Consider the following 11304-nt stretch of genomic DNA (forward strand, 5'->3'; position numbering starts at 1 on the left):
AATTTTAGCCTAATAAAAATTCATTTCTAAGTTTCATATAAAATTAAGATTGCAAATAGTTACCAACAACTTTTAACAAGTGTGTACGAAGAGGCCAAAGAGGGACAAACAAGAACACTAGAAGAACCACATTCCAACTAAAGAGGGACAAAGTCATCCAAGCAAGCAAGAATACTAGAAGAATCACATTCCAGCCAAAATGTATGCCAACCCATTTGATAAGCAAAATCAACATCAAGAATAATTGCTAACAATTCCGCAAAAAATGATTTTTGATGACGAATACCCTGATAAAAACAACCAAGAAATTGGCCATGCCAATCCCGAAAAACTCTCCCACAATCAACATGACCTTGATTCCCAAAAGAGAAAAATAATATTCCGCTAAAACGAAGGGCAAATAAATAGAGTGCGAATTTGCTCACTCGAGTTGGTAACGCGACAACCCTTTTTAGTCGCAACATGTGGCCGTGGCTTGACCGAGTAGTTTTACTTTTTTATATATAACAAAATAAAATAATAAAATAGCAATTCTTTCCTAATTTGTTCCCCTCAAATCTTGGAATTTTTTATCATGAATACTACTACTTTTTAACTTTAGAAATAGTAAGTTATGAGACTATTTTCTATTTGGACTAGTTTGGAGAACGTATGGCTTGATATAAGGATGGTCTACATAACTGATTTTGATTTTCTAGTCCAATTGGTCCGTACATACATGACTAAATAGTAAGTTATCAGAAGAAACTATATTGCAATCATGAATGCTAATTTCAAATAATTAAGAAAATATCACCTGGACATGTTGTAAACCTGATGATGAGCCTCGAATCTCACTTAAACGTGAATTATGTCCTAGAGAGTCTGCTAAGATAAAAAAAAAAATGATAATTAGACTAACTAAGATAAAAAAAAAAAATGATAATTAGACTAACACTCTTTTTAGTATAAATAGACTAATAGAAAGATTTGTGAAAAATAATTCCCAGCAAAAGTTAGACGTCCTAGCAAAAGTTAGACGTTTGACAAAAGTTTCTTGTTATGAAGTTCGAAAAGCGAGCTGGTTTTTACACGCCTTTCTTTATTTATAACCATCAAATTGAAGGGTGGGTAAGAGGAGAAAAAATGTATGTTATTATCATTTTTCATCTAAAAACTATAAAAAGAAAAAAAAAAGCATTGAATTGATTTTTTATTTTTTAATAAATGATATAATCTATACTAAGGGGTGGGGTAATGGTCTAAGCCTCACAATGGGCTAGTAACAATATAGTTCAAATTCACTTTTGGTGAAAATTGAACATAAGACCTCTCACTTACAAGTGAAGATGAATACCATTAGACCGTAGTATTAAGTGGCTACATTGGATTGATTATTAGATGCCGATGAGAAGGTTGCCACACGTTTTGTATAAATAGTACAAGATGAAAGTTAGCTTTCACTATACAAAACTAAGGCTTCAAAACTGGGTTCTTTCCTAGTCTTTGGTAAATACTAAAGAGAGATGATGAGTTCAGTAGAACAAGCAACCAAAAAAGGGCATGCAGTTTTCATCCCATACCCAGCACAAGGCCATGTTAACCACATGATGCAATTAGCCAAGATTCTTCACTCAAGGGGTTTCCACATAACCTTTGTCAACACCGAGTTTAACCACAACCGTTTAATCCGGTCAAAAGGTCCCGACTCCGTTAAGGGTCTACCGGACTTTGTGTTCGAGACCATACTGGACGGGTTGCCTTCTTCGTATAAGGATGGAATCCAAGATATTCCAGCTTTATGTGACTCCATTAAGAAAACTTGTCATGGTCCATTTAAAGAGTTGGTCACTAGGATAAATTCCTCACCTCAAGTGCCACAAGTTACTTGCATAGTTGCAGATGGTGTGATGACCTTTGGGAGCGAAGCTGCTAGAGAATTAGGCATTCCGGAGGTTCAGTTATGGACTGCCCCTGCTTGTGGCTTCTTGGGGTACTTGCATTACAACGAATTCGTCAAACGTGGCATTATTCCATTCGAAGGAACTTCTTTAATTTCTGGACCATTTGTTTTTTCACTCTTTCGTCGCATATATAATTTGATGTATATGAACATTTTTGTATGCACAATTATCGTGACACACTCGGAAGATTTGACTCCTTAGTCTTTCCTATGTCCCGTTTTATATTCCTGCGTTTCTTTTGATGTATTATTAATTCATGGGGCTTATAGGTACAAGTCGTGTTTTCCATTGCTTTTAGATCTAGTCCAGTATCACATTAGACTACTAATAAAAGCGGTCCAATCAAATAAAAAGGTTGCCATATAGAGTATGTAAATGGGTTTAATTTTGTCCACAATCAATGTTTGTAATTAAAGATGTAAAAGAGAAGAAAATTTGCATTTTGACCTTTTGGATCTGTTAAATGGAATTAGCATATGCCAACACAAAGTCTGTGAACTTTTTTATTTTTGTTTTTAAAATGGAATATGAGAGAGAGAGAGAGAGAGAAAGAGAGAGAGAGAGAACGTGGGAATGGGTAGAGAGGACAGAGAGGCTTATTTTTTATTTTTTAATTATTATTATTTTTTTGATAGAAAAGGAAATAAAATTAAAGAGAAAAACTCATAGGGCAACCAGTTTGAGTACAATAAAAAAGTAACGCTTGGGAGGCTTCCCAAGGAATAAACTTATCCCAAACATGAAAATCAAAAACCGTAAAACCAATCTAGTAACAGCATCAGCCAAAAAATTTGCTTCCCTAAAGACATGATTCAAGCAAATCTCCGAGAACGACTTAGCCAGCCAACGAATATCTTCAAGAATGGTCCTCAGTCTCCAAGAAGGGTTATAGTTACCCCTAATAGCCTAGCTCTCTCTTGAGAGAGAGAGAACGTGGGAATGGGTAGAGAGGACAGAGAGGCTTATTTTTTATTTTTTAATTATTTTTTATTTTTTGATAGAAAAGGAAATAGAATTAAAGAGAAAAGCTCATAGGGCAACCAGTTTGAGTACAATAAAAAAGTAACACTTGGGAGGCTTCCCAAGGAATAAACTTATCCCAAACATGAAAATCAAAAACCGTAAAACCAATCTAGTAACAGCATCAGCCAAAAATTTTGCTTCCCTAAAGACATGATTCAAGCAAATCTCCGAGAACGACTCAGCCAGCCAACGAATATCTTCAAGAATGGTCCTCAGTCTCCAAGAAGGGTTATAGTTACCCCTAATAGCCTCTCTCACCAATTTTGAATCACCCTCCACCATGATACGGGACAAACCTTTGGCTTTAGCTAACCAAAGGCCATCTCACAAAGCAAGGCATTTAGCAACAGAAATCATGTTTTGTCTAGTAAATCTAGCCCCCACAGCAATAGTATCCCCCGACTCATTCCTAATCACAAAACCGGAAGCTGCACCTTGATCCACCACAGTGCCATCAAAGTTGAGCTTAACAAAACCTGCATCAGGTGGCCGCCATCGAATAGTAGAGCCATGGGGAGATGTGTTACCATTTTGACTTACATGGCTTAAATTATTGGCTTCAATAAACTCCTTTCTAAGATTAAGTGCAGCCTTAACAATCCAGGAATTGTTTGGCATTCTGAAAAACCACCTGATTTCGTTCCTTCCAGATTTGCCAACAAATGAGTAACGTTTTACCGAGATCACACATACCTGCATCAATCCTAAACTCAAGATCATTAAGCCAATCAATAAAGTGAAGATTTTGGTTTAACCTTATGGAGTTAGGAATAGCTTGACCCTTCCAGATTAATCTTGCAAAATTACAATTCACGAATAAATGGGTTCTATTCTCTTCCTCAGCATTGCACATAGCACAAGAGGAAGGAATATTGTTGACAAACCTGGATAATCTGTCTCTTGTATGCAATCTTCCTAAAATAAGAAGCCAACTAAACATCTTAACTTAGTGAGGGATCTTAAGTTTCCACATTTTTTTAAGAAGCCCACTAACATTATTATTATTATTTCTGTTTTGGATCCAAGTTGTTGACTTAATCGAAAACTTACCATTCGCATTAGGACCCCAGCAAAACACATCATCTTGAGCCATCATAGGGAGAGGAATGCTGCATATCTTTACCACAACATCATTATCAAGTAATTGGCTCAACCAACTCTTATCTTATTGAAATAACTCACTTTCAAGTTGTAATCAATATCACCCAAGTTACTGGTCGGGATCAAGTTGGATAAGGGGAAAGGAAAAACCCAATTATGGGTCCAGAAGCAGATGCTCTCACCATTTCCAACAATCCACCACATCCCCAAATTAAGAATATTCCTAGACCTAAAATACCACGAGTAGTGTTGCCTAACTTTAGCTTTAAGGAAATCCTCTCTTTTTAGATATTTATTCTTAACAATTTGAACCCACCAGTTTTGACTATCTGTTAAAATTTTCCCACCAAGCTTAGCTAAACAAGCATTAATGAAATGACTACTTGTCCTAATTCCCATACCTCCACTATCTTTAGGGCTGTACACTTTATTCCAGGCCTTAAGGACAAGCTTACTATCTTTTCCCCACAAGAACCTCCTACTTTTTCTATCTAAAGTTTCAGAAACTTTCTCAGGACACTTAAAACAAGACATATTACGATTGGGAACACCTAGCAGGATAGCCTTGATAAGAGTTAGTCTTTCAGCTTTAGATAGGGTACTTGTATTCTAGCCAGCTAACTTATTCTTTATTTTGATAATAAGCTCTTTGGAATTAACTTGGTCCTTCCATAAAATAATATTATGGATACCTAAATATTTGCCAATCGTGGTTTTATGTTGAATAGCAAGAATATTAACAATGTTAATCCTAATGTTGTTAAGGGTGTTGTTAGAAAAATAAAGAGAAGACTTATGAAAGCTTAGCTTTTGGCCAGAAGTTTAGGCAAAATTATCAAGAACTCTAGTTATATTCCTAGCTGTAGTGCCAATAGCATGAGAAAAAAAAATCAAACAATCATCCGCAAACATCAAATTAGAAATTCTATAGCCTCCAGGCGCAGTCAAAATACCGACATTACTTTTAGGTGAGTTTCCTAACTTATATCTAAATGTCTAACTAAGGGCTCCATATAAAGGATGAAAATATAGGGGGATAGGGGATCACCTTGTCTAATGCCTTTGGACAAGCGCAAAAACCCAAAAGACTTACCATTAATAATTACCGAGAAAGACACTGATGTAATACACTCCATGATCAACCTGATCCAGTGATCATTGAAGCCAAACTTAGCTAACACTTCCTTAATATAATCCCACCTGAGAAAATCATAAGCCTTTTCCAGATCAAGCTTAATGGCCATAACACCCTTCCTACTTCTTTAGCCTTAAAAGAGGCAAAGATTTCATGAGCTATAAGAATGTTATCCTGAATGGATTTTCCAAGAGCAAAGGCCCCTTGGTTTTTAAAAATGCAACTGTCTAACAAAGGCTGAATTCTACTCACCAAAATTTTGGTAATTATCTTATAGGTAACATTGTAACTGTCTAACAAAGGCTAATTGGTCTAAAGTTGGAAACCACTTCAAGGTTCTCCACCTTTGGGATAAGTGCAATAGTGGTATGATTTATCAGATGAAGGCTTGAGCCATTTAAGAAAAACTCTTTAACCAAATTAACCACACATGGGCCAATTATTTCCCAGCAGTTATGATACAAAGAAGCATGAATACCATCCAGTCTTGGAGCCTTCAAGGCTCCAATGCTTTTAACCACCTCAAACACTTCAACATCAAGAATGTGCTTATTAAGGTTATCATTTCGTCATTACTTATACAAGGAACAAGGATATCAATGAAGTTCTCTAGACAATCTTGAGAAGGTCTTATAGAAGCCAAAAATCTAGATTTGAAATCCTCAATGATTACTCTCTCCATGCCTTCACCCCTCTTCCACCAGTTGCCTTGATTATCCTTAATTCTACAAATTTCATTCCTTTTCCTTCTCACAGTAGCCACCGTTTGGAAATATCTAGTATTCCTATCATCAAGTTGCAACCAATTGGTTCTAACTTTTTGGGCCCAGAATAATTCTTCATTCTTAAGAACTTCATTAAGTTGATTCTTGATCTACATTTCCTTAACAAACAGGCTATTAGAATTAGGGTTATTCATAATCTCGTCCTGCACTTTATTTAAATCCCACAACAGACTCTTCTTTCTCTCGAATACATTCTCAAATACCTCTTTATTCCAGTTATTGACTAGAAACTTAAAAGTCCCTAAGTAACCTCTTATTTTCTCACACTCACTGCTAGTAATAGTCTGATCCTAAGCCTTCCTAACAACACTTTTAAAACCCGGATGAGATGGCCACATGGCCTCAAATTTAAAAGTGCAAACCCCCAAATTGTTACCACTTTTGAGATAATTGGTCAAGAAGAATAGGACTATGATAAGACCCAAAGATAGGGTAGTTATGAAGATTAGCATTTGGAAAAAAATTAATCCAATTCATATTAGCAATGGCTCTATCCAGTCTTTCAAAGATAATAATATTATCCTTATGACCATTACATCGAGTAAACGATACACCAGTAGCAGAGATTGAAATTAAATTTCCCTCATTAGTAAAATTATTAAAATTAACTATATGCTCACTAACATTCCTATCACCCCAAATTTTTCTTCCAAGTTAACAATGTTATTAAAATCGCTTATCAGCAACCAAGGAAGAAGAAGATTATTACTAGGAAATAAAGAGGTAATTTCATTCCAAAGTTGGGGTTAGAGACTTTTCTGGGGGTACGCATAGACACAAGTAAATTAGAATTGCTTATTTGAGCATTTTTCAGTGACTTCACAGTGAATAAATCTAGGATTGTGGCAATAACATTAATATTAATATTAAAAACATTCCAACATAAACAAAGACCACCTGCCCTCCCATCCCCTCTAGCAAAAAAAACATATTACTGAACCGCTTAGACAATTTGGCACTTAGACCTCTATCCAGGTCGGACTTCAATTCAACCAAACAAAAAACATCTAAAATATTTAAATTACAGAGAAAATTAAACTAGATGGCAAATTTGGGCCTGCCCTAGCCCCTACAATTCTAATGCATCAACTTCATCCAGGTTGTAGCTCGAACCCTCTCAATTTTAAGCTTCACTCTTATCCTCTTCCTATTTCCCTCCATCTGAACTTCCTCAATCACACCGTCTTCTGTTTCCATGAAAATATCATCTCCAGCCTCAAGATCAGTAACTTCATTTACGCTTTTTCCCTTGCTACTACTGCCATTACCCAACTCATCACCAACACTCTTGCCACCTACGGTACCAAACCTAGACCCTCCATCAACCACCAAGCACCATTTAGACACCAAGTCAGCCCTTGAGACCCAGGTCATATTGCCCCTAACAACATTATCATAGCTTTTTCGATCCCTACAAGAGGAGTTTGTCCCCCTACTATTATTTCTACCTCTCCTCACAGAAACATCAGACCACCTTTTATCTTCCTCATGCTGCTCTTAAACATTTGCCCTTCGAGACAGACCGTCACCATCTAAATGACCAAACTCGTCCACCTAGGTAGGTTGGGGAAACAACAGCATAACCCCCTCCTGAAGATCATTCTTAGTCTCCTCATTGACTGGGAAGTTCTCTGGGAAAATCACCGCTTATCCTCGAAAATCCTATCCACTAGCAAGCACCCATCATTATCAAAATTTTGCAGGATATGGGTGCATCTTAGAGCGCATCTATCCGCAATAAAAACAGATTTTAAAGAGCTTTTCATAACTTAACAGAAACAGAAACTCCTAATCTTTATTCACCACTATCAATCTTTTAAGAGGCAATCTAAGGTGCATCTTTAGTAGAACATGGACAAATAAGCCATTCAAACCAGACAGGGTAGTCTCATCAGCCCTAATAAAACTTCCAATAGGATGACCAATAACATTTAGAATCTCCACATCCCTATATTGGACTGACACCCATGGAATTCTTACCCAAACTCTCAGGTTGGATATAAAGTCAGTATCACGAAAATGGATACTCCACCTTTCCAAATGAAAAATTTATTCTATAACATACCAAGGCCTATGGTCCAGTGCAAACTCCAACTCTTCATCATCCGTAAATTGAACAGCAATCCACATATGCCTAAAGTGGTTAAGATAAAAATGGTTTTTGACTCTATCCCCCAAGTTAGACCAAGCTTCCACTTGATGGTCCTAGCATCCAGCTGCTTGCCCATAAGCTTACCCATCAGGACTCTACTCTCCATGTACTCCACATTGAGGTTGGAGAAGAGGCTAGTAAAGACCCGAGTAACACCACTCTCCATTGTGAAGGTTCCCCAAGCTACTTCCACCACAACAAGAGGTTAACCTGGTAACGGATTGGTAAACTTATTTGCCTAAGACAGAATCCTAAGGCTAGTAGGAATGCGAGCTTGCCTAGAAGAGAAGGCTTCAAGTTGAGAGATGACCATCATGGCTAAACAGAGAACACTCAAGCAGGGAGAACTAAAGGTTTGGATGGTAACTGCATCAAACTCCCACCAGCTATAAATACTACCCCGAAGTATGCATCAGATACTAACCACTAGGAGATCAATAGATGCACCTAAGCACTCAGCCTCAATAATTATCAAAATGCTAATCGACCTAAAACAAACTCTCCAATAGGCTTGCCGAGCCTTGGGTAGCAGAAAAATAACCCAATCAAACACGAAAACATTAATTATTGCCCTTTCGAAACCATAAAAATGAGGCCTACAATTCAAATAACCAGGCAATGGATAGCAACCCTTTAGCTTCCTTCTATCATCATAATTAACATTTTTGTAATACAACTAATCATACAGAGTACTTACCTTGCACGCCCAACCTAGGAACTTACCGCCGTTGCCGTAGTCATCAATCGACGCCATCATCCACCATGATTGGTTTCTTGGGGAATCCCTCAACCCCAAGCACTCCCAACCTAGGAATACACCCCTATTACCACAGTCATCAAGTGACGTCCTCCACCATGATAGATATCTTGGGGGCTTCAATCGCCTCTGCATCTTCCCATTATCCAATTTAATACGATAAAGATCATCACTCTTGGATTGTAAATTAACCATTTGTTTCGATAACCCAATAAAATGAAATCTCATAACCCTCCCACTTCCTAATTTCCTACTGCATCTGTCACAATTAGTAATTTTCAACCACTCGATTAGCAAACTAGTTAACTTAGTATTTGCTAGGCTGAATAATAATCCACTCATCCACTCAATCACCGCAACAATTGAGTGAATCGAAAGAAACCCTAACCCTAACCCTAGAAATTTGCCCCTTTTCTCCCTTTCGACTCTCATCTCTGCTATAGCCCTTTTATAATTAGAGAAATGTAGAATCACATGTATGTGAGACATAAAAATAAAAAAAATAAAAAAAATTAGTTGTGTGAATTACATTATTACCCATGTTTTTTTATTTATATTTAGTTTTGATTAGAAGGTTAGAATAGTAATTTTATAGGATTGTAGTTGACATTTACAATGAGGGTTCTGTTAATATATAGTTTAGATTAGTCTTTTCTATTAATTATTTTATTTAGAAATCTTTTCTGCTATGTTATTGGGGAAGATTAATGTAATTGTAGTGATCAATTGGTTTTAATAAAATCATTCTTCACTTTGTAAAAGTTAGTCCTACCGAGTTCAAATAATTGTTGGATAAAATTATCAAGGGATTTTGGGCCATGCACCTGTAAAAATATGACATCTCAATTTTTTTCATTTTGATCAACTTCAAAATAAAGTAGATATTTAAGATCTTGAAAATTTACTCTTATAACCATCGACATAGTTATCTGTCATCGCGCATGCTTCACCTTCTATGCATTTCAGATGAGAATTTCATGCATGATGGCACACTCGATATAGCAATTGATTGGATCCCACGCATGAAAAATGTTCGGCTCAAGGACACCCCGAGTTTCATTAGAGTTGCTGATCTTAACGGCATAATGTTTAATTACTTGGGATTTGAAGCACGGAATTGTTTGAACTCTTCTGCAATCCTCTTCAACACAATTGACGAATTCGAACACAAAGTGTTGGAGGTAATATCGACAATGTTCCCCAACATTTACACCATCGGCCCCCTTAATTTGCTTGGCAGGCATTTCCCAGAAAGCAAGTCACTTAACTCAAGCTTATGGAAATAAGACAGAAAGTGTTTGGAATGGCTTGATAAAAAGAAACCCAATTCAGTTTGCATTGGGGTTGGCAAATAGCAAGCACCTGAGGATTAACCAATTACCCCACTTTCTTAGTGTAAAAATATCGTTTATTAAAAAAAAAAAAAAAAAAAAAAAGAGAAATTAGGAAAAAATAGTGAAATTTTTGGATTGTAAATAGAATTTTTAGCCAACTATTATAATTTTTATTAATTATAATGAAAACTTGACCTGAAAATACTATAATACCCTTTCTTAACCAAAATAATTACGAAACTAATCTTCTCCATCCATCGTACCGTCTTTCACACTCTCTTCCCCTCAACACAGTCGGTATTGCTCCCGTACTGCGTTTAATTCGCCGTAACTCGTCTTCGCGCTTGAGAAATCGCATTTGAATTCTTTGATCCGCCTGATAAGGCAGTCAGGTATTACGACTTTCAGTTCTCCGTTCTGAGGAATGGGTGTGATGAGAAAATAGTACTCAATCGGACGGTGGAGGAGTTGATATTGAGTTGCTCCATTTTGGAGATCCTAATGCCGAGTAGATCAAGGCCAAGCTTGATGCTACAAACACAGCTGTTTCTAAGATTGGGGAACACATACGAAAGGGTTCTGTGTGGCAACTCATCTTCCTGTGGATCACAGGGTGTAGGGTGTTAGAGGATTCAAATTAAACAGGAATTCTAGCAGCGATTATGGAAGAGAAACTCAGAGAGTTTAGGAAGAAGAAGAGAAGAATTTTGGATCAGGAAATCTCAGGGAATATCCCTCTGCATTCTTCCATATATTGCGGGCACACTTTCTGAGCATATGAGCTCTTACACTAGCAAATATAACCGTTGGAGGTGAGAGGGAGATGGATACATTCCTAAATTCAATCTCAGCCATCCATTACATCCTACACTAAGATTAAGGCCTGACGCCTGTCCAATTTTAAGCCCTATTAGACTTAACCAACACATTACATTTTAACACACAAACTCAGCCTATGAGCTGAGGCATAACACTAATGAAAACTTATAATCTCCACTTCTCAGTTCATCAATTTACACACTATCATAGGGGACCAAGTTCTCGAGGCAGATTACGAAGAAGTGAAGAAGTGAG

General features: G+C 36.9%; 1 pseudogene; it reads left to right on the top strand.

Annotated features, from left to right (window-relative positions):
* The first annotated feature begins 1472 nt into the window (after positions 1–1472).
* Positions 1473–10251, top strand: LOC137719879 (linamarin synthase 2-like; annotated as a pseudogene).
* The last annotated feature ends 1053 nt before the right edge of the window (positions 10252–11304 follow it).

This window comes from Pyrus communis, chromosome 16, assembly GCF_963583255.1.
Source record: "Pyrus communis chromosome 16, drPyrComm1.1, whole genome shotgun sequence".
NCBI lineage: Eukaryota > Viridiplantae > Streptophyta > Magnoliopsida > Rosales > Rosaceae > Pyrus > Pyrus communis.